Source organism: Mesoplodon mirus, assembly GCF_964341445.2.
Source record: "Mesoplodon mirus genome assembly, chromosome: 8".
NCBI lineage: Eukaryota > Metazoa > Chordata > Mammalia > Artiodactyla > Ziphiidae > Mesoplodon > Mesoplodon mirus.
The window spans coordinates 46,901,445-46,926,687 of NC_138984.1; the positions used below are offsets into that span (position 1 = coordinate 46,901,445).

The 25,243-nt window shown below is 35.4% G+C and overlaps 1 long non-coding RNA gene across 1 annotated transcript in view; it reads right to left on the minus strand.

Annotated features, from left to right (window-relative positions):
- Window positions 1-413: 413 nt before the first annotated feature.
- Window positions 414-25,243, minus strand: part of LOC309809915 — a 417,454-nt gene continuing 392,624 nt past the window's right edge. Inside the window, exon 5 of the long non-coding RNA XR_014294918.1 lies at window positions 414-493. This is a non-coding gene — a long non-coding RNA (uncharacterized lncRNA). The remainder of the gene's footprint in view (window positions 494-25,243) is intronic.

The window sequence follows — 25,243 nt, forward strand, 5'->3', positions numbered from 1 at the left end:
ATTTATAAATGTAAATCCAATAGACAACTTTTGAGAACATAATTCAAAAACCAAAATGATAGAAAATCATATTAATTATGTAATATAAATAATTAAAAAATTTCAAAGTATTCCCAAAATTAGGGCATTTTCATATTATGACAGTGCCTAGGGTGGGAAACATCTAAATAATATAAATTCTGTTACTGTAATTTATAAATAATAAATCTTTTCTTCCTCCCCTCTCATATTAGCCTGGAGAGGAATCTATTTTATTTTGGCAATAATTTACTTTTATCATTATGGTCCTTTGTCTTATAGATAACCTGAACCTGAAACTAGAAATTTTACCCTGAGCAAAAGAAACAGATATCATAAAGGGAATGTAGCTGTTTTTAGTAAACAATCAACTTACATGATGAAGAGTCAGAGATGCTGATCTCTTTTAGGCACTGATGGATGATAGGAGAATGGAGACGGCGGCTGACATTACACACAGGGATCCAAACGTGGTCTAATATGAAGAGATTGGAAAAAGACATTAAGTGTGATTTTTGTTATTTGTAAGAAAACACAATTAGACCATGACTAATTTCAAAATGGATTTAAAGTGACTCATAACACTAAATTATATACCTGACAAAGAGCTGAAAAGATGGCAGACTTGGCTCTTTCTTCAGGCCAGACCTGGAGCTGCCCCAGAACTGAAGGAAAAGCATCTGTGTCTAAGGAACACAAGACTGAAGGAAACCCCTTAGGATACAGAAAGTGTCTGCTGGAGTGTCCCAGGGTGGCAGAGTCCTGGTGTCACAGTTCGTGAATAAGTTGGGGAAAGCTTTTTAAGTATTTCTTTTCTGCCCACAACACAGTCCTGGGTAGGTTATAGTTTCTCAATAAATAACATGGGACAAAATGAATAAATATATACATACATGCATTCATCCATCCATACATAAATATATAAAAAATAAAATAAAACTTAAAAAGTGATAATCTATTACTTTTTGAGGATTGGAGGGTTACTAATACTTAAAATAATCAAAAATTTCTTTCAAAAATAATAGGTTATATTGATAATAGAAAGTAGGTAGGAGTAATTATAAAGAATTAAAACCAAGTGGTAAAGGGCCAACTTATTTCCAAAGAGAAATGAGTTACAGCAGAACTTGGGGGCAGGGCCATTTTTATTTTCAAAAGAGAACATTTTCACTGCCAAGTTCTTTGGGCAAATTTTCAATGTATTGCAACATAAAACATGGAAAAGATGATTTTGCCATAATTTTTCTTTTTAAGATATGCCACTATTATTTGATCTCCTTGTTGTTCGTTAACATCCACAAGTACCTGACACCCCCATTCTGTTTTTTGGTAGGGGTGGACCTTTCAGGTTGAATTACAGCAAAATATCTCCAAATGGTAGAATTAGTTAATCTGTTAGAAGATGAATTTAGTATTAAGCGTTGACAAATTCTGTCAAAAATCATGATTCAAATTTAATTTTATTGATACTAAATTGTTCTTTCTGGCAAAAATTAGCCAACAATTTAATTTTTTTTTATACTGAATCTTTTTTTTTATAATAAAAACTACCAACATGTAAGAGGACTCTCATCTTGTCTACTTGATATAGGGTATTAATCTAAAATAGCCTGTAAATTATTCAGATATTATAAAAAAAATCAAGGGTGAGGCTAATTCATGCACTATGACATACAATAAGGGAATTTTGCTTGCCAGAAACGTCTCCTGGTTCTGAGTCTTAGAGTAATATTATGGTACAGGCTTTGTTGATGCATTAATAGCGTAGGATTTATATCAAGACTGTTCGTTCTGGAATGCAGCCAGAATCTATTTGTGGAATCAAGGCAAGATCAATGAGCACAGTGAAGAGCTTATTCTGTTATTAGCCATTTTCTTGGTAAGACGAGAGTGAGGTTAGACACAGTAGTGGCGTAATTGTGTCTAAAATCTGCCTGCTTCTCATGAAAGATATTAAATTGAATTATTCATTCTTCTACTCTGTTGAGAGAGAAGCTTAGTACAATATTAAAGTGATATTCAACATATAAAAGTATTTATAACCTGGAGGGGATAAGGACTTCTTTTCATGACAATCAATTAGACTGTATTTTGAGACTATCTAAAAAGCTTCTAGAATAAATAGTTTAGAATAACTGAATTTGCCTTTCAGGGGAAGAAAAAATATATATAGTTGCAAGAGTTGCCTGATTTGGCTTTTTCAGTTTAAGGAGATTATGCATTTTATAGTAGATAAAATGATAGGAATCCCAGAACTATAAAAAATTCAGAGAGGTATTCCAAAAACTATCAATTTGAAAGAAATACTTCACCTAATCACAAATATAGCAGTTTTCATTGTGAGTTAGAGGCTTTCCAAATGGAATATTGGCTCTGGAGACTAAATTCAAAGACTCCCTTTGAAATCTGTTAAGATAGAAACTGTTGTAATTATTTTGAATTGCTTACAAAAATTCTAGCAATTATTTTTGAATCACTTTATTCAGTTGCATAATTTTTTCTTTTCTTCCTGATATTTAAACTTTACTTCATCAAGGTTTAAGTAGTACGTAACTTAAGGAAACATGGATACATTTGGGGATTAACTGTGTCATATGGAAGTATCTAATTCAACACTACCCTGGATAAATTTGAAATCTTCAGTTCATTTACTGAAGGATGTTGACTCTTCCAGAGCAAAACAGCAGCAATGCCCAGGTAACAGAGATATACTGTATACTTTCCAGATCTCTGAGTTGACTGCTCATGGGTGACTTACACCATGTGACATAATTTTACCTGTTGAGATAAGATGTATGAGGAGGATTTGTTAGTTTTATCAAGGGACTTGGCACATTTTCTGCCAGCAGAAAATGATGGCATCTCCATTGATAACCTCTGTTTTAGGCAAAGATGACATGAAAAATATTTCACATAAGGCCTTGTGGAGTATTAAAGTCCACACTGTGCTAAGAGTTTGGGAGACATTTAAGGTAATCTGGTGAGTCCATAGGAAGTATTAATTTACTACAGTGTGTTTGCAGTGTTCAAGAAGAGACTTCTATGCTGTCTAGGCTCAGTGCCTCAGCTCTAGATGTAGGAAACTTTAATAACACGCTTTAACCACTAAGGAGAGCTCAAGGGTCCTCCTGCTTATTCCATTTCTGTTGTGAGTCAGGAAACTACTCACTGTGCTTTTACGGTTTCAGACTTGGAGTGAAAGGGGCAAATAATTTAAAAGCACTATTATCTTCACTTGCACTCTTTGGATTGGCTCTTTTTTTTTTTTTTTTTTTTTTTTTTTTTTTTTGCGGTACACGGGCCTCTCACTGTTGTGGCCTCTCCCGCTGCGGAGCACAGGCTCTGGACACGCAGGCCCAGCGGCCATGGCTCACGGGTCCAGCCGCTCCGTGGCATGTGGGATCCTCCCGGACAGGGGTGCGAACCCATGTCCCCTGCATCGGCAGGCGGACTCTCAACCACTGCGCCACCAGGGGAGCCCTGGATTGCTTCCTTTGAAACAACTACTTACAACTTGTATGGGTACTCTTCCATGTCCTGTGGCTCCTACTCTAAATAATCTTTCTTCAAGAGGGGAAAAACCCAGAAACCCCAATCCTCTACCTCACCCCATGCACTAGAACACGTGAGAATAAGAGGAAGCCAGAGACTAGCATATTATTTGAGCAAATCACTCCATCTTCTTCCAATCTACAAGCACAAACACTCTCAGCTATTTCTGTCTCAGTTTACCAGAATCTCTAGAGCTCAAGATCTGTGCTGGTTTGGCCTGAAGGCGAAGAAGCGAAGTTAGGATCATATCTAAGTCTCTTTTCAAATAAGATATCGGAGGAATCTATTTTCCCCTTCCTTTCCTCATCTCTATAACCCTTGTCTGCCCTGATAAGGATGCAGTGCATTTTACTTAAATGTTCCTTAATGAAATAACTGACTAGTGTCATAGAAAAGGCACTTCAGGATTTACTGCTGTATTCTGTGTTTCATCTACTTCTAGCTGTGACATTGATTGATGTTTATAAAATACTTAAACCTCTACTGGCAGCTATGGTTATTATTTTAGAGCATATAAACAAAGAAGTGTGGGTGAAATTATGCAGGAAGAAAAAAATTTCTTGACTTTCCTTTCAAAATAATGTTAATAATAGCAATTATAAATTCGAGGGAAACATTTGAGCAAATAGAATTTCTTATCTAATGTTTTCAAACCAAAAGGTTGTCTTCATTAATTTTTTTTATTAGTTTCTGCTTTATAACAAAGTGAATCAGTTATACATATACATCTATTCCCATATCCCTTCCCTCTTGCGTCTCCCTCCCTCCCACCCTCCCTATCCCACCCCTCCAGGCCGTCACAAAGCACCGAGCTGATCTCCCTGTGCTATGAGGCTGCTTCCCACTAGCTATCTATTTTACGTTTGGTAGTGTATATATGTCCATGCCTTTCTCTCGCTTTGTCACAGCTTACCCTTCCCCCTCCCCATATCCTCAAGTCCATTCTCAAGTAGGTCTGTGTCTTTATTCTTGTTTTACCCCTAGGTTCTTCATGACATTTTTTTTTTCCTATTTTGCAAGTTGGCTCCACGGATGTATTTTAGTTAGCACAATAATAGATCATTTTTTGAATAACTCTGATTATCATTCCACATGGCAATAGCAGTGAGATTGTAGTCTGGTATTAAGGATCTAGTCATCTTACATTTTTAGAAGTTCTGAGATAAAGAATTGAGGCATCAGTTAAACATCAATCATTTTAAAAGTTGATAGTCATTTTAATGGTAATCTTAATAGAGTCTTTCCTTTTAAAGACACACTCATGATCATATCCTTCTAGGGGTTAAAAGCACAGCTATTTGATAAACATATTGACAAGGAATTCCAACAGCTATAAAAATATAAGGCCCTGATCATCAGCCAAATAAACTAAATTCTGCTCTCAGTTAGGTCATTTGTTTTCCCGTTCAAGTCATTCCAGAATTTGAAGCCAAGTAGCTGAATAACATTGTAACACAGCCATACAATGATAGTCAGCAAGAACATTCCTGAAACAATTCAGTAAAAATCTATTTGTTGTAAACTGTAGAAAATTATTATTATATTAAATTTTCAAATAGGTGGAATATAAGCTTAAAGGTTTCTCTTCCCTTTCAAATTGCTGCTATAACAAATGGGTTGTAGCACCAATCCTTTGGGGAAGAAGTTGGTTTTCAAGGTTCTGGTTTATAGCTGGGATCTGTTTGCCAGTTAAGTCTTGACTTGAGATATACTTTGGTTACAAAGTCCCTCCATTCTAAGCACTCAGTTAAAAATACTGAGGTAAATCTGGGAAGCCACGTGAAGAACTGGGCAAAGATGTAAACCCTGCTCCTCTTGCTGATGTTCTAGTTTACCCCAAGATGGCCAGACTATTCCACACTTCAAAGAGAAAAATGCCTAATTCCTTTAAAATAATAAACGCTCAATAGCCACTGGTTCTGTACCTATCTCTACTTTCCTTATTCCAAGGGCTGATTAGCTCTGGAAAGGTGAAGAAGGTCTATCTTAAATTACCACCATCTGGGACTTTTCTAGACAGTTAATACCCACTTGGTAAATTTAAGACCCCATAAATCAAGAGCCCTGGGAACTGGAGCTAGGTGTATGCTCCTAAATTTTATGGCGTTTTTTAGACTGCCAGGGTTCAAATCCTGCCATGGACACTTACTAGTTGTGTAACCCTATGTCAAGAGTCTTAAATAGTTCTGTATAGAAACTTAAGACATTTAGTTTCCTTATCTAAGAAATGGACCAAATTAGAATATGTGTCTCATAGGGTTACTGTAAGTATTAAGAGAATTGTTGACATAGGTAAAGCACTTAGAACAGTGTCTGGCTCATCATAAGTCCCCAGTGGTGGTGGCTATCATTAATGTTTATTATTAATGCTAATAGCCCTACGTGTCAAGGTAAATGATAGGTACTCATTGATATATTATGAATTAATATCTCAAAATATTTGGCAATTCATGTATTTTTTCTCAAAAATCTTGCTTTGCTTGTTCTATAACAACAGAATTGATGACCAGTAAAAACATGTGGTGATTAAGTAAAAATATTTATTAATGTTTCTATTAAGCAATGTAGCATGCAAAATGTAGGGGGCAGATTTAATAAATAAAAGAGTAAGAAAAATGCTCAAGGAATTTGTTATATCTTGCAATTTAAGAACCAATCATTATCTTAATCAAAATCTATTAATGAGAATTGTTCTATGAAATAAATACAAAGAAACTTTATTTTAAGTCATATGATATTAGAAAAGCAAGTTTCATGACTAGAAGTGTATATTCTTGAAAAAATACATTTTCTCAATTTACATTGTCCCCAAATACTTAATAGAGTTCAAGATTAATATTTCGTCCAGTTGCAGTGCCCACTTAATAATTATGTGGATACATCAATGAGAGATTAGAGTGAACTCATAGATAAGTAAAGTCTTGAAAATAAGTCCTACCTATTTAAAAAGACAAGGGATTGAGGTTATTTAGTTGGAGGAACTAAGACTAGAGTGTGAATTAAGAAGTAAACAAAAATTCCTTCTACAGAAGTGATAGTCATGTGACTTTACTGAGAATTCTAGAAATCAAGGAATCTGTATAGAATAAAAGTCAGTAGGCATAATATACTCACTGACAGTAGCCTGAGGAATTTTAGGTCATATCCCTAAGAGCGGTTTCTTTTAAACATATGAATGGATTACTGAGAATGACTGGAACTACTTTCAGTTCAGAACTGATGAATTCATCAATAATTAGAACATTTTCGGTTGGCAATATCTAAAATCCTGACTTGAACTTGCCTAAAAAATTTACTGGCCCATGTAACTGAAGTAGGTCACACAAGGCTCAGTGATATGACTAAGAGTTCAGTTTTTATCTCTGTGATTTACCTTAAAAGATATTGGCTTTATTTTAAATGATGTTCCTCTGGTGATCCCAGGCTTCCAAGACTACATTATTCTTCAGTTATATCATCATTCATAGCAAATCTCTTGGTTTCACAGTGATTGGGTCAACTTAGTTCAGGTGCCTCAAACAGTACCAATCACTGGAAACAGGAAAAGAAGTGCTGATTGGCTTACTTTCTTACTTTAGGACACTTGCTCTAAAAATGGAGCTGAGAAGATTCCGTTTCCTCAGAAGCACACCTTCATTAAATAAAAATCTGGAACTACTGGGGAAGAGTTAGAGTAGATGCCAAGAAAGCACTAACAAACCCTCCATCTAGGTCCTATTATGCTGAAATGGACTTTAATTTCTCCTTGGTAAGTTTAGCAAAATTTTCTTTAAAAAAAGATTAGATAACTGCCACCCCACTCTTGCTACAGAGTGTATATTATATTAATATGCTCCATGATTGTACTCTACATCTGTGATAAGCTAAAGGATAGAGTGTAAAGAACCCCAGAGATGTTATCAGGAGACACGGGGCCTAGCCTTGCTTCCACTGATTGCTAACAGTTAAAATTCAGCAAGTCACCTCATTTCCTGATAATTGGTTTCCCATTGTAAAGTGGATATCAGGTTTTTCCCTTTTCTCCTTAGCAGAGTTGTATTTATCAAATGAGATAACACACGAGAAATAAGTAGGTAACTTATTTTTATTGTAAAGTAGGTTGCACTATATAAAATAAGGGAAATACTGTTGTTTTAAACATTAGACTTTTGCCATTGTCTGGTTTAAGAATTGGTCTGAAATGAATGTTTTTAAGAGCTCACTGCATTAACATTTAGAACTTGTCAAGATTTCATTGCCTATGAGTCTTGGAAACATAAATGAACTCCACATGTAGGATACTAAATTTATTATGTTGCTTTCAGTTTTATTTCAGAAATTTGTAATTATTAAATTGCTCTTGAAAATCATGCCTTATATCTCCTCTTTATAGGGGATTTTAGTACCTTTGAAACTTGATTTCTTTGTTCTTTTGGTTAGGTTTGAAATATAGCACAATGGAAAAGGTTAGAGGTAGGATGTGTGTTCAATAAAGGTTTTTTCCATAACTTGGAGCTCAAGAAATGAATCAGTGTCATTGGCTAAGTGAAGGTCAATATGAAATAATTCACAGGAAGGTAATGAGACATTTTAGACTGCTATTCAAATACAAATTATCAAGTTTGATAAAGCTGTATCATTTGTATTAAATCATATAAGATAGTTCTATTATTTCAAATATAAATTTGGAAAAATATTGCTTTTTGATCCTTTGAGGCATTAAACATATTTCATTGTATTAATTTAAAGGATTATTTTTAGAACTGTTACTGTCAGTTATTAAAATGGTTTAAGCCTAAATATCCATTTGTGTGTGCTTACATACTCCCCATTGCCTCAATACCTATCCCCATGAATTCAGATGAAGTTAAAATATAAATCTTTTATGCAGTTATTTTAAAATGTTAGAAATTATTATAATGTTTCCATTTGACATCCACCACTCTACATTAGCTTATTTTGAAGAGACTAATGCTAGAATTTATTCGTTCGTTGTATATTTAAACACTGTTATGTAAAAGGTATTGTACTAAATGAATGTAGATATCAAATTTCATAAGAAATCATTCATGCTTTTATGGTTTTAGAATCAGGCACAGATATAAATCAATTATATGTAAGATCTGTGATACGAGTAGACAAGCACTGAGGAAGTGTTCGACAAACACTAGGGAAGCAGGCATTATTTCCATCTTTAACCCAGGGGAAAGAGCTCATGCAGACAGTGAATATTTAGCTGGGAGGTTCACATGCAGTGATCTGAGTGGAAAGTGCATTCTCAGCTGAGGGAAGGTGATGAGCAAACCTGCAGAGGCAGGAAAATATGATGAGTGTTGGTGTGGACACACCAACTGGTGGTCAGCTGGCTTAATTTGGTCCGCAGAGATGTTTTGTTTGTCCTGTATCACAATTAAAATTCTTTAGAATTGTTGCCAACATTAAAAAGCAGAGAAATGATGGGTTTCCAGTTTCTTGTGAAAAAGTGAAGTTTTAACTCTATCCCACATTACAACATTCCAACAGCCCCACACAGCAATTATTTGGAGCTGAGAAGCTGCTGCTTCATCCTAAGGGAGAAATCACCTTCCTTTCTCAAAATAACTGGCTTTTTCCTTTCCTTACATTACTTGCTTTGTTCCTATAATTGAGTTAGCTGCCCCTAGCCAGGATTACAAAAGTTAATGCTGTGTGGAGTTGACTGATGTCTCTGTTTTAGGATGTATTAAAACTTGTAACATTTGTTGTAAATAATATATGTTCTATAAAAAAAAAATCTTGACTTTTTTTAGGGAGATTAAAAATGAAATTTCCTTCAGATCTAATCAAATTTGAATGTTAGTTTGTGTTGTGCTCACTATCACTAATAATCAAAATAAAGGTTTTTTTAATCTTCATTTTTAAATGTAAATTATTTAAATGTAAATTATTTAAATGTATAATATTGAGGAAATATTTTCAGAATGTCAACAATTTGAAATACTATTTAACCAACTCTGTATGTGCATGTTATCGATTGACTGATTGAATATGTGTTTCACATAAAGATGAGCTATGTTTTTACAATCCAAGATTTGGATCATGTAAAATGATAATTGGAAGTTTTATATATTCCCAAGTCTTTTTATGCACCTCCCCACAAAAAAATGTACACTGCTATTTCTCTTTTTTTCAGGAGATCAGTATGAAATTTTGACACAATTGATCCTTTCCAGGATAATAAGCTGTGAGGAATTGGCCTACATTTGGTCAGCTTTGTCTCATGCAAGTGTTTTATACACTTGTCTTAAAAAACAAATCTGCTCAATTTGAAACTAAACATTTTACCTTATATATAAGTTTAATTCTTTTCAAGTTCAAATGTATATTTAGATTTTGATTTTCATAGGTTACATTTGATTTGTAATCCAAGGAACAGCTACTTATAGTAAATTGAGTGTTAGTAATATTGGTAGTAGGTAATAATTATCACATATTATGTAGTGATATGTATTTAGGAATATGTGTAGCTTTCCATAATTCATAATGTGCTCTCAACCTACAGTAGTAACTGTCCCTTTGGACACAACTGGAAAAATTGGGTATTTAGGCTTAAGATTTTTTTTTTTTGGTGTGAAACTTCATTGTTATATAAACACCACTGCCTACTATCAAGTTGTTCCATAATTCTCAAAAACTGTGTTTTAATTTGTCCATCAGATCATTGTTGGGATGTTCTGTGTAATGAATGGAAATATTTACCTGTATTAGTTCTATTTTTAATGTCAAAAATTATTTATTTAATATTCTCTATGTGTTAGGCATTCTTCCAAGCATTTTACATAAATTAACATTTTACATAGTAACAACCATCTTATGGTGAAGGTATCATTAGTAACTCCACTATATAGATGGGGAAACTGAATCATGGAGAAATTAACTTAATTGCCCAAGGACACATCATATGGAATGGAATAAAAAACAATTCCAGGTGATCCACCTCAGAACCCACGCTCTTCACCTCTAAGCTATGGTAGTGCAGACCAGAATGATCTCCTTACTCTTATGAAAGTTCGGATGAGATTGACATACTTCACATATTTAGTCTTCAGAAATACTAAAAATTCCAATGCTATGCTAACTTTTGCTGTCACTAGGGAGGATTTTGCAATTCAATGTAATAAGGTAGAACTATGTGAAATTAGCATTAAATATTCATTTTTATCTACAAAATGCCATATGGTTTTATACAGCTCAAGAAAATACCTATTAAAAGTTTATCCCCACTTGAAAATCCACATTAATGTCATAGTTTATATGAACTTTCTCCTGATTACCCTGATATAAACACAACTTAGGTAACAGTGGGAAGAGCCAAATGGCCATAAAATTTAGTCTAAAAGTTCAAATAGACTCTGGGTTTAGGTGACGATAGTGGTTCCCACAACATGTGGTTATACTCTGGGTAGATGTTCTGAATAATATGGAGAGGAGTGACTTCAGAAATTAGATTCAATTTACTAGATCAAGGAATTAGAAAATATCTGTCATAAAGCAAAGCTTAAAAATGCAAACCAACCTCAAAAGAGCCTAATCACTTTGTCATAAGAATTAAAAATATTGGTTTTCAAAAATAGGAGTAGAACATATTAATTCCCTTTATGCTTTAGCATGTATAGACAACTATTTTTTTATGATAAATGAGCATATAATATATGGGATTCCAAAAAAGTGTTTTATATTTATTTTAATCCTAGAAGATTTAGAGGGAAGCCTTGATTCTCCTTAAGTTCAGTGTAGATATAATTCTTTCCTGTTTTATTTCTTAATGTAATTTAAATTTAGTAGTATCTCATGGATTCCCTCAAAGAAGATTCAGGGGTTTGAAATAAAAGCCTGAAAGATGATTTGCATGAAATTGTCATGTTAACAGGGTATATGTTGATAAATTTTAGAATCTGCTCTTTGGCACATTTTAAATGGTCAATATCCTCCCACACACATACTCACACATACACTTACCAGAAGTCACATCATCTATTATAGTAACAGAGAACAGAGAAAGACAAATAATGCCAGTAAATACCTATTCTATCTATCAACTGCTGGATAACGAACCTACCTAAAACTTAATGGCTAAAATAAAAATTATTTATTTTGTGCATGAATTTTCAATTTGAACAAGACTATATAGGAAGAACCCATTGCTACTTCACTCAGCATCACTTGAGGCAGCTTGAAGGTTGGGGCACCAGAGTCATGTGGGGTACCGTTTACTCATACAATTGAGAATTGATGCTGCTGTTCACTAGAATGTTAGCTGGGCCTTTGGCCAGAACATTTCAATATTGTCTTTACATGTGGCTTTCTATGCTTACAAAATGGTGGTGGGAGTCCAAGGAAAAGCATCATGAGAAGGGGAGGAAAGCAAGCAGAAGGTGTATCACCTTTCCAAATTAGCCTTGAAAGACATCAAGGTACAAATCTTCCACATTCTACTGGTTAAAAGCAATTAATTAAAGTCAGCTGATAATCTAGGGATGGAAACTTACATTCCACTCTTTGATGGGAGAATTGTCAAAGAAATTATGGAGTTTAGTTTTTTTTTTAGCAGCATTCCTGAGCTATGATATACAGTAAAATGCATATGTTAAAAATATAATTTGATAGGTCTTAAAATATGTATACACCTATGAAACCATCACTACAATCAAGATGAAAACATAGCCATAACCCCCCAAAATTTCCTTGTGCTCTTTGTAATTTCTTCCAACTAACCCTCCTCATCCTGTTCATCTATATATAGACATTAATCTTTTTTTTTCTGTCACTATAGTTTAATTAGCATTTTCTAGAACTTCATAAAAATGGAATCAAGCAATAGATTTTTTTTGTCTGACTTGTTTCACTCATAATTATTTTGAGATTGATCCATGTCATTGCATGTATCAACAGTTAATTTTATTGCTGAGTACTACTCCATTGGATACTACTGCACTGGATATACCACAATTTGTATATCCATTCACCAATTGATGTACATTTGTATTCATTCCACTTTTTGGATATTATGAACAATTCTACTAAGAACATTTCTGTACAAGTCTTTGCATGGACATGTTATCATTTCTCCTGGAGAAAATACCTAGGAGTAGAATTAATAGGTCATATGGTAGAAGTATATTTAACTTTTTAAAAAAATGCCAAACTGTTTTCCAAAGTGGTTATACCACTTTCATTTTTAGCTCCCACATATAAAGAGTTTGAAAATTGTCACTCCATTCCTTACAGGAAAATGATGGACAAAATCAATGACTTTCTCATGTGATTAATATGATTAGGACTCTATATCAGAGAACAGAGTTTTCAGAGAAAACCACCACCCTGAAATCTAGATAGAAAGATGAATTCAGAGAGATGCACTGTCCAAGATTTGCTTACATAAGGCAGAAGATTCTCAACACCATACATTGGTAGAACTATTTCCTTAACTAATAATTTTGACAAATTTCTGGAGACTAAGTACAGACTAGTGTGAGAAAGTGAGAAAATTCTAAAGGCTGCAGTTACAGAGGATCCCCTTCTCTTTCATGGACTTCCCCTCCAGGAAGCCCAATGGGTTCTCATGATGAGGAACTGAGAATAATCTCTTCCTAGCTCTGGAAGGGGGAGGGAAAGGATAGCCATTGTGAATTCTACCTAGACCCTTCTGCTTAACAGAAACCTACTCTCCAGAGGGAAGGACTTTTACCAAAAGGCTTACCTCAAGGTTTTGCTAAAACATTGTCCCAGATGGCAAAAGAAAATTCCACCCACTCCAGCCTGCCTCAGCCTTTCTGTTCCACCTAAGGGGAAAATAAAAAATGATACTCAACAGGGGAGAGGGCCTCAAGGAAATAGATTGAGAATGCTGCACCAGGGAAAAGAATATAGGGAAGAGAGAGATAAAAAGCTATACCTGTGTAGGAGGGACAAAAACTCTTGGAAAGGCTTCACTCTGAGGTACAGGCCTATTAAAGCAATGATATTTTTTAAAAAGTTCATAGAACATCCTGTTCCGCATCACCCAGCATCACTTCAAAATGCCTTCACTATAACAGTGGAAATATCTGAAAGATGCAGACTCCCTCTGAAGAACAGAACAAAGGTAAACCCCAAAGCCATGGAGGGAGACGAAATAAGGACATTTTAAGAATTTGAAGCCTCCAGTACTTATAGCTGTAACAAATATTAAACAAAACATATCTCCTCTATGGGACATTATAGGCTTTTTAATTTCATTACCTATTACCCAAAACAGCATGTCCAGATTTCAAGACCACCAACAAAAAACAGCAGGCAAGCCAAAAAGTGAGTAAAAACAAAGTTTGAAGAGACACAACAATCAAAACCAGATTCAGAGATGACACATATACTAGAATTATCAGGAATTTAAAATAGCTATGATTAATATGATTAGGACTTAATGCAAAAATTAGAAAACTTTCAAGATCAGATGGATAATGTCAGTGGAGAGATGGAAACCGTAAGAAAATTCAAAAAGAAATGAAGTTAACTAACAGTTCATAGATTTTTCTAAAAATCTGGTAAGAAAGCTTCTTTCAATTACCAATTAGCTAAGAGCTCTTTTTTTTTCTTTTCTTTTTTCCTGCTGTACGAGGGCCTCTCACTGTTGTGGCCTCTCCCGTTGCGGAGCACAGGCTCCCGACGCGCAGGCTCAGCGGCCATGGCTCACGGGCCCAGCCGCTCCGCGGCATGTGGGATCCTCCCAGACTGGGGCACGAACCTGTGTCCCCTGCATCAGCAGGCGGACTCTCAACCACTGCGCCAACAGGGAAGCCCTAGCTAAGAGCTTTTTATTAGGAATGTTGGGTTTTGTCAAATGCTTTTTCAGCATTTACTGAGATGCTCACATGTTTTGTCTGTTTTCAGTCTGTTTACATTGATAGATTTTCAAATATTAAACCAAACTTGTTTTACTTGGTTAAACCTCACTTGGTCATGATACATTACCCTTTTTAGATATTGTTGGATTTGATTTGCTAAATTTCCAACAAAAAATTTCCCATCTGTGTTTATGAGGAATATTTATTTTCTCTCCTGGTATTGGAATAAAACTAATGCTAGCCTCATATTATGAGTTGCACAGTATTTTCTACCTTTCCATTTTCTAGATTTTGGTATCATTTCTCTCTTAATTGACTCACTGAATTTCCTAGTAAAGCTATCTGGGCCCAGCATTTCCTTGGTTTGAATGTTTCTAGATACAAATTCAATTCTTAAAATAGATATAGGAATATTTAGATTGTCTATATCTTTTTGAATGAGCTTTGGTACTTTGTCGCTTTCAATAAATTTGACAGTTTTATCTGTTTCAAATTTATTGATACAGCATTGTTGATAATATTTATTATTATCATTTTAATATCTGACTAATCTGTAGTGGCATCACCTCTTTCATACCTTACATTGATAATTTGTTTCTTCTTTTTTTCCTGATCGGTTGGGCTAGAAGTTTATTAATTTTATTTATTTTCTCAAAGAATCAGACTTTGGTTTAATATTTTTCTATTGTTTTCTGTTTTCTACTTCATTGATTTTCACTCATCTTCTTACTTGGGTTTTTAATTTGCTCAGTTTTTCTAGTTTTCTAATTTCTTTATGTGGAAAGTCATTGATTTGAGTTTTGGACTTACTTTCTCAGGGAACTAGCATAACTTTTAGCAATTCATGTCAGATAGTTAGGCAAAATATTTACCATCCATATGTATTATTTAGGGTTCTCCAGAGAAACAGAATCAATAGGATATATAAATACAGATACAATATATTTTATATATATTTATATGTATATATTTATATATCTGTATCTATATATTTATATCTAGAGAGAGAGAGAGATTTATTATAGGAATTGGATCACGTGATTATGGAGGTGGAGAAGTCCCACAATCTGCCACCTGCAAGCCAGAGAGTGGAGAACCAGGAAAGCTAGTGGTATAATTCAGTCTGAATCTGTTGTACAAGCACTGGAGAAGACAGATATCTCAACACCAGCAGAAAGCAAATTAGCCCTTCCTCTGCCTTTTTTGTTTTATTCAGGCCCTCAGTGGATTGGTTCTTCATTGGTGAGAACAAATTTTCTTTATTCAGTGTACTGATTCATATGCTAATCTCTTGCAGAAATACCCTAATAGACACATGCAGAAATACTGTTTTACCAGCTATCGTGGTATCCCTCAGCCCAGTCAAACTGACATAAAACTAACCACGGCACCATGATATTTCCTACTTTTTGTCTGGCACATAGTCATACTCTGTCAAACACTACCATTTAATGTTGTATTGTTTATCTCCTCACATGGTATAGTAAAGCAAGCACAGTCCTGGGTTAAAAGACCTAATCTAGAATCCTGCATCACCCACTTATTAATCTACATAGGGCTCAGTTTCCTAATACTAAAATATGAGTATAGTTGTATTCCTCTAGGAAGATGAAAGCACTAAATGAGATATACCTGAGACTGCATTTCCAAAGCTTCAGTTCATTTGTACTTGGTTTTAACTTTATTCTAAGAATCTGATCACTCCTTCCAGTAGTGGAAACTAAAGTGATAATTTAAAATATAGTAATCATCCCTCTCTATTCACATCTCTCATGTTTAATTTTTGTATTGTGTACATCTTCTTTAAAGTCTAAATTTATTTTAAAATATCAAGCAAAATTTACCCCAGGATTACACCACAATACTTCCTGTTCTGTGACCAAGACCTCCAAAGTACTTAAGTTTAAATCAATATTGTCCCATTACTAAACAGGAGACATCAATCCTGTAAGATATATCTGTGTGATACATAAAACCTTAGGAGAAAAAAGGGACACTAGCATGAAGAGTCCTAGTGCAGATGACCAGCCAAAATTTTCCCTTTTTCTCAGTTATTTTGGTATCATGTAAATGTAGCTTCTTTTAAAAGAGCATTTGATAATGTTATAATATAGTCAGTGACTTGCTGATATAGTGTGGACTGATACTTGTATTCTGCATAGTCATATCTATATTAAAATGTTGATTAAACTGAAATTTTATTTCAGCTGGTTTTATTGAAATAAAAAGTCACTGTATTTCTTCTTCTCATTTTTTGCCTAACACATTTTTATCTGAAAATATAAATTCCTTAGGACAGTATTATAAACTAGGCCATGCTATTGAAATAGTAAGTAAATAAAAAGAGGAACCTGGAAAGTCACAGCCAATTCTGAGATAAAATATTGCAGGTACTATGATAAAATATTTGTCCTGAAGTTATTTTTCTAAGGCATGAATAAAGTAGGATGAGAAAATATTAAGTTCTTGAAATTGTATATGCTTGCATGAGCAATATGATTTTTCTTTATATTTGTTTAGAGAATAGAAAAAAATCAAAGCTATAAATTCTCCCTATATTAATATATGGATTGACATCTATAATTGAATGATTGAAAGTTTAAAACATATTAAACATAATGGCCAGTCTCATTTCTAACCAACAATCAAGGAAATGCTGGTAGAGGTTTATTTCCACAGTCATGTTTCATGTTTCCATTACTACTTTTTTCTTTTTTAATAAGGCAAGGCAAAGTCTGCCTACCACAAAGGGTTTCCTTATACCATAGGAAGCCCGGCAAACTCTCTTGGAGGCAAGAAGTTTCCTGAGAAGTACAGAGAAACAGCAAGGGAAAGAAGGGAGAATAGCTGAACTTTGCCCTCGGGGGAAATTAAATCTAGTATTGATACAAATTTCCAGCGTGCTCATCAAGTCAAAGGTGAAAAGAAGAGCCATGGTTTACTAAAACCTAGAAGTTTCTCATTCAGTCCTGTGGCAAAGCATAGATACAAGCAAAACAGAACACAGCTTATCAGAAACAAAAAGTCCACAGGTTAAGTAGAAAATCTTATACTTTTCAGTCAAAATAAGTGAATTCAGAAGATGTCTGAGTGCCCCCTGTTGCCAGCTTATCTCTAGGGAAGTAGCTATATACAGAAATAGAGATAATTATCATGTGAAGGCAAGGATGGAACCACCAAAGAGGATGACTTGAACAAAACCAAGCTCAAAACTATCAAGAATTGAGAGTTAAGTGAGGATAAAGTGGGGTTTATATAAATGAAATTGTTGCACATGTGCCAAAGTTAAATCTTTAGTAAACTACATAATATCACTATTTTGTTTTGCTCTCAAGTAATTAATAAATAACATTTGTCGAGCCACTGTAATAAGCAATGCTTCCTCTGCTTTACAGCAATTCATTCAGTCATCACAAGTTTCCTATTATCTAGGCACTGCTGTTATTCTTTTTATTTACACTTTTCATAAAGTATAGACGAACTAACTTGCTTTTTCCATAGCCTGAAAGCAGTAGAGCCCAATTTGAACTAAGCAATTTGTCTCCAGAGGCTGTGCACTCTTAGTCACTACTGCACTGCAGAGGCTCAAGTTAAAGAATCTCTCCAGGTGTTACGAACCACATACAGTTGTACCCAACCAACTATCTATCAAAAATGTGGGCCTTTGACAGCAGTTCCTTTAAGGGCTGTCACCATCAGTTGCAGGGTTACCTGTTACACAATTTGTGACTGAAAAAGGAATGCCCTTAGTGTAGGTATCACTAGTTCACCAGTGTTGTTTGAAGCTATCTGTGCTTATTGGGCAGGGAAAGGATTGGGATTCATCTCAGTATGTTACAAGAGTAAAGCATCAGCAAGAGCTGAAATATTTTCATTCACACAACTTCAGCCACAGGAAGGAAGGTAATGTGACCACACTGGTACCTGAAATTCACCTTGAATGACCATATTACCTGAAGCAATACCTCTGGAAAGCATAAAACAAACAGGTTTTCTTTTAAAAATACAATATACCTAAATATATAGGCAATGATTTTTAAATTTCAAAATGAGAATTTTTGACTAGATATATGAGTAGATTCCTAACTTACTAGAATGCGAATCATATGCTATGTTATTTCAACGGTATAGAATTCTTAGAACCTGCAATCTCCACTATTTGGTATCCTACTTCTCCTAAGCTGCTTATTTCACAGGGAGTATCCCCAGTAGTCAGGCTCTGAAAAGGCAGGCACAGTTACCCTTGTTAGGTAACCGTGATTTCTTACAAAGACATAAGGGCATGTGTGATAGACTACGGTAGAAGAGTGGGTGGAAAGCGCTTGTACATTTCCCAGACTTCCTGGTTTGGGTGAGAGGGAAACAGAGTTGTCAGAAGCTGCTGAGCAGGCCCCTTTCCCATATTGCCTGAACTATTTGTCTGGTTGGGAGATACAAATAAGTAGAAGTAGCTGTGCAAATCCTCCGTAGATCAAAGGAAATGAATAGGGAAAAGGAGATGTTTTCTATACTGCTCCTTTCCTCTCCTGTGAATGGACACTAAAAACAGCTAGATATACTGAGCACTTCATTTCGGGCACTATTGATTATCTCCTTGATTTGTTTAGGGAACTACAATTGATTTATTTCAACAAATGAAACAAACATTTCATTTACCTATATGCTTTCATTACTTTCATCCTTCTAGTCACTTAAGCTTTAACTTGGAACACATAATGTGTATTTTTCACCTTACTCTTTTTTTTTTTTTTTTTAATGCATCCAGCTCTGTATGTTAACTTCTAAGAACATTGTTTGAGTTTTATTACTTGCTCTGGTTAAGCCTGGACTTTAAGTACTTTTCCAAGGATGCAATTAAATTGATGAATATTTGCAATGTTTGGTTAAATAAAATGGAAGTCTCTAAGATTTTTGTATTTGATTTGGTTTTAAAGGTATTTTTACAGAAGTTATTGCTCCTATTATTTTATCCATCTATTTGTATAAGAACAGCAACACTGACAATACAGTATAAGTTTTCATATATATTTTTCTTTCAGAAAATTACTTGGTCATCTTGCAATCCAGTTTTGTGAAATCATCGGTCTCTATCAGAATTTATCAATTATATTGCTATCTGTGAAGGTAAACAAAGATAAAAAATGAAGTCACTTCACCATAGATCAGAGGTGGGGTGTGAGGGGAAATGGGTAAACTGTTTATTTTTCTTTTTAATTTAAATAAATTATATTGAAAATTTAAAAATATAAATAAAAATTGAAGTCACTTTAAAAATATCTATTTTAATTTTGGGAATATTCACTAAAACTAGTCCTTCTCATTACATGATTTGCTTATTTATTTTCCTGTTTTATCTTTGTGTCTCATACTAAAAAATTCTGCATTCTTCACTAGCTACCATTTATCTGTCTCATTTTTTGTATCCTGGTCTTTTATATCTCACATATCGGAGTAATCTTAGACTCAGATTTTTCTTTTCTTCCTCTATGTTCATGCCCTACATGAAATTTTAAGTTCCATAGCTTCTAACTGCCTCTGTTCTGATAACGATCAATTTTTGAGTAGCCGTACATTTTCTCCTGAACTCTATAAATATACCATATGACTATTAAACCTCTCCACTTGGATGTTTAGCAGATATCTCAAATCTAGCACATCCAAAACTGGATTATTGATTCCTACCTCCCCCCACCTCCACACTACCTACCAAATCTGTTCCTATTACAATGTTCTCATATTTCAGTGAATAGCACTACTATCTGCCTGTGTGCTAAAGTCAAAATCCTTGAAAATAATCCTTGCATCATCTTTCTCTCCTCATCCATATCCAATACAACACATTTTGTAGTCTATACCTTCAAAATATATTCTGGAACAAATCACTCTCATCATTCCCACTACTCCCACCATCTCTGCATGGACTACTGTAGTAGCTTTCTCCCTGGTCTCCCCACTTCCAGTCTTGGTGATCCCTAACACCCTGTAATCTATTCTTTCACAGTAAGCAAGATTCTTTATACACCAATCATATCAAGTCATTCTTCTGCTCTAAAGCTTCAAGTGGTTTTCCTACACACTTTATCCAAAGTCCCTCCCATGGCATACAAGATCTGGCCTCTGCCTATCTCTCTGAATTTATTTCAACTCCATGGCCTTTGTTCCCTGTGCCTCATCCACTCTGAACTCTTTTCTATTCTTTGAGTACACCAAATCCCCTCCTGCCTCTTTGCTTACTCTTTATGCCTGAAAATCTCTTATGCCAATGTCTGGATAGCTCATTGTCTCACTCCATTTTGATCTCTGCACAAGTATCTCTTCTTGGAGAGCTTACTTGTTTTCTTAGCCACCCAATGTCTTTTGATTGGAGAATTTAGTCCATTTACATTAAAGCAATTATTGATAGGTATTACCATTTTGTTAATTGCTTTCTGGCTGTTTTTGTAGTTCTTCTCTGCTACTTTCTTCTTCTTTTTCTCTCTTCCCTTGGTTTCATTGTTTTCTTTAATGTTATGTCTAGATTCCTTTCTCATTTTCTTTTGTGTATTTACTATGAGTTTTTTTTTTTGTGGTTACTGTGAGGTTCACATATAACATTCTATGTATATAACAGTCTCTTTTAAGTTGATAGTAACAATTTTTTTTTTTTTCTTTTTGCGGTATGCGGGCCTCTCACTGTTGTGGCCTCTCCCGTTGCGGAGCACAGGCTCCGGATGCGCAGGCCCAGCGGCCGTGGCTCACGGGTCCAGCCGCTCTGCGGCATATGGGATCCTCCCAGACCGGGGCACGAACCCGTATCCCCTGCATCGGCAGGCGGACTCTCAACCACTGCACCACCAGGGAGGCCCGATAGTAACAATTTTGAACACATTCCAAAGCTTTATATTCTCCATCCCCCATGTTTTATATTTTTGATGATACATTTTAACATATTTTTATTTTACATATCTTTCTTAATGAATTATTGTATTTTTAATTAGTTTTACTACTTTTGTCTTTTACCCTTTATCCCTGCTTTATAAGTGATTGATCCATTATCTTTATTATTTATTTACCTTTTTTGGTGAGATTTTACTTTTGTATGTTTTCTTATTATTAATTAGTGCCTTTTCTTTTTACCTTAGAGAAGTCTCTTTAACATTTCTTGTAAGGCCAATCGAGTGATGATAAACTCCTTTACTTTTTGCTTATCTAGAAAATTCTTAATTTCTTCTTCAATTCTGAATTCTTTGCTGCATACAGAATTTTTGGCTGGCATTTTTTTTCCTTTCAGGACTTTGACTATGCCATGCCACTCCCTTCTAGCCTGCAAAATTTCTTCTGAAAAATCTGCCAATAGCCTTATGGGGTTTCCTTTATATGTAATAAGTTGCTTTTCCCTTTCACTTTTAAGATTCTCTCTTTATCCTTAACTTTTACTGTTTTAATTATAATGTATCTCAGTATGTTTCTGTTTGGGTTCATCTTATTTAGAACTCTTGGGGCTTCCTGTCTTGGATGTATGTTTCTTTCCACAGATTAGTAAAGCTTTCAGCCATTATTTCTTCAAACACTTTTTCTGGCCCTTTCTCTCTCTCTCTTCTCCTTCTGGGACCCCTGTAATGCAAATGATATTCTGTTTGAAATTGTCCTAGAGGTCCCTTAAGTCATCCTCACTTCTTTTAATTCTTTTTTTTTTCTCTGTCTGGGTGTTTTCCATTGCATTGTCTTCCAGCCTGCTGATTTGTGCTTCTATTTCTTTCATTCTGCTGTTGAACCCCTCTAGTGTATATTTTGGCTCAGTTATAACTACTGTTTGGTACTTTCCTATATTTTCTGTCTCTTTATTGAAGTTCTTGCTGTGTTTATCCATTCATCTCCCAATATTGGTAAGCTTTTTATGACCACTAATTTGAAGTCTTTATCAGGTGGGTTGCTTATCTATTCCATTAAGGTCTTTTTCTGGACACTTGCCTGTTTTTTGTTTTTGGAACATATTCCTCTGTCTCCCTGAAATAACTACCTCCCTGTCTTGAAGGAGTGTTTGTATAGGAGCTGTTTTGTGTGTCCCAGAAGTGCAGTCTCCCCCAGACACCAGAGTCAGGCACTCTATATGAGTGACCCTCACTTGCGCTGTGTAGGCATGTTATCTTTAATAGGGACGTGGCGGCTGCATGGGGAGAGTGGGGTTCAGGGTGCTTACCTGGCCTGGTTATGGCTTGGCCACTGTAGAATTTAAGTCACTTACCTGTCCCGGCTACGAGGTTATGGCTTGATCTCTGCGTTGGGGGGTCAGGGCTTGGAGTGTTCCTCTGACCTGGATGTGGCTTGTCTGCTGTGTAGGAAGGGCAGGACTCAGGGTGCTTGTCTGTTCCAGGTGTGATTCAGTCTCTGTGCAGGATGGCTAGGCTTGAGGCACTCATCCAGGTTGGTTATGGCTTGCCTGTTGAGTGGGGAGGGTAGGGCTAGCAAAGATGGTGCCCATAGGCTCTGTCATGTTAAAATGAGTTTGTAAAACTGGCATCTACGAGTGCTTCTGTTCCTGGATAGAATCCCTACAGGTTCTTGCCTCTCGCCAACCACTTTAAAATTAGTAACTGAGTCTCCCTCACTTATAGTAGAGATATTTTTCAATCTGTTGCTTTTGCACTGGATCTCAGCTTGCTTGGGTTTGTTTGCAAACCCTTTAAGACTGGAATCTCTTTTCTCTGCAGTTCAGATTCTTCTGGTCTGAATCCCCATTGATTTTCAAAACCGGACATTGTAGGGGCTCATCTTTCCAGTGCTAGCCCTCAGGGTTGGGATGCCTGACATGAGGCACAATCCCTTCACTCTTCAAGAGAGAGTTTTGTATTTGGGGTATACTTCCTGATTGTGGGGTCACCATGTCCAGGGTGGGGTCCGAGGTAAGGCTGTGTCTCTGCCTCTCCTACCCTTGTCCATGCATCTCTTTTGTCTTTTGTTGTGGAGATGTACTTCATCTAGGTCTCAGGTTCTTTTCCAAGGAAAATTACTTATATGTAGCTGTAAATTTGTTGTGTCCATGGGATAAAGTGAGTTCAGGGTCTTTCTATACCACCACCTTAGATGTCCCCCAATTTATTTTTATTTCTGAAAGATCCATTTGGTTTTATCTTTTATCTTTTTTCTTTTTTGTCATTGCATTGTTTCTTTATATATTTCACATACATAATTATATCTTATTTCTTTAAATATTTTATACATATAAAATTAATGGCATTATTTCCTTTTTGCTGTCTGTCTCTGTCTCTTAAAAAGATTATTTTCTTATAAATTTGACTGTCTTTAATAAAAGCTCATATTTGGCTGATCTTAATATGTGTAAAAACTGGGGCCTAAAATGAAAAGGCTTTCATCCAGAGAAGATTCACTTTTCCTTTTTTTTGAGCCAGGGAGTATTACCAATCTCATGGCCCCTTTCAGATTCCCTGGCTCAATATAGTACACTCTGGTTCACCTTCCTCCTCTTCCTTTAGACAATCATGATACTGGAAAGTTCCTTAGGAAAAACCTATCTTTCTTCTGTGCTTATTAATTCAAGCTCAGATTTCAGGATCCCCTCTTGCTCCTTGGAAATTTTCTTTACTTCCATCTCCTCAACTCAGTATTACAATAAAATTCATATTTTATCCAAGGTCTATCCACTTTCCCACATTGATAAAGCCCTAGGTATATATGCTGTGCTGGAAGCAAAAATTAATTTTCTTTAATCATCTGAGTAATTCTTTTATTTATTAATGTTTTTCATTGATTAGTATTACATTTTACAGAATTCCAACACAAAGCCAACTAAATTTTTAAAAAAGAAAAAGAATTTAATGACTCACATAATTGTTTCCAAACGTTCTAAAATACTAAGGAATGATCAGGAATGCTCCCACAATTGGTTGCAAAATCTTTCTGACTGCTGTTGCTGGTTTTGTTCTGCAATTTGTTGCCTTTCTGAATTGCTATTTTTTTCCTAAAATGCTGATCTGGTCTCTAATGCTGCCAAAAATGTGTCTCACTCAGCCAATATTTACAACTATTTCATTTTGCTCTGCAAATGTTAACTTGTCCTTTTAGATTCTCTATAACCCTCTTTCATCCACTTAATAATGTGGAACAATTTCCCCTGGGCTGAGTCAAAGCACTTTTGAGAGGACATTCAGATACTTTCTTCAGTCTTGGTATCTCCACATGAACTGCTTGTCTTTTTTTTTTTTTTTTGTGGTACGCGGGCCTCTCACTGTTGTGGCCTGTCCCATTGCGGAGCACAGGCTCTGGATGCACAGGCTCAGCGGCCATGGCTCACGGGCCCAGCCGCTCCGCTGCATGTGGATCTTCCCAGGCCGGGGCATGAACCCGTGTCCCCAGCATCGGCAGGCAGACTCTCAACCACTGCATCACCAGGGAAGCCCAGTGCTTGTCTTTTGACAACTTCCTACGAATTTGGTGAAAGGTCTTAACCTTAGTTTCCTGGTACTCAAGTTGTCTTCATTATTTAACAGTTGATTCTAAAACAACTGTCATGCAAACAAAAGACTTCTGCCAGTTTGCTTTGATATCATGATTTAGCAAAATATAGCTATTTACTTATAATTTGAGGAATGCCATGAATGGACAGATTGCTATATGAATGTAAACTGAATCTAATTTTTGAAATGAGGAATGGCAGGGAAAACTTCTCTGGAGAGGTGAAATTAAAAGTGAAGACTAAGGATAAATAATAAGCCAGGGTTGGAAAAAAAAAAAGGAAGTGGAAAAAGAAACATTTTAGGCAGAGGGAAAAAGACATTCAAAGACCTTGAGGAAGAACAGTGAAAAAGCAGTTACAGAAACAAAAGCAGAGTGAC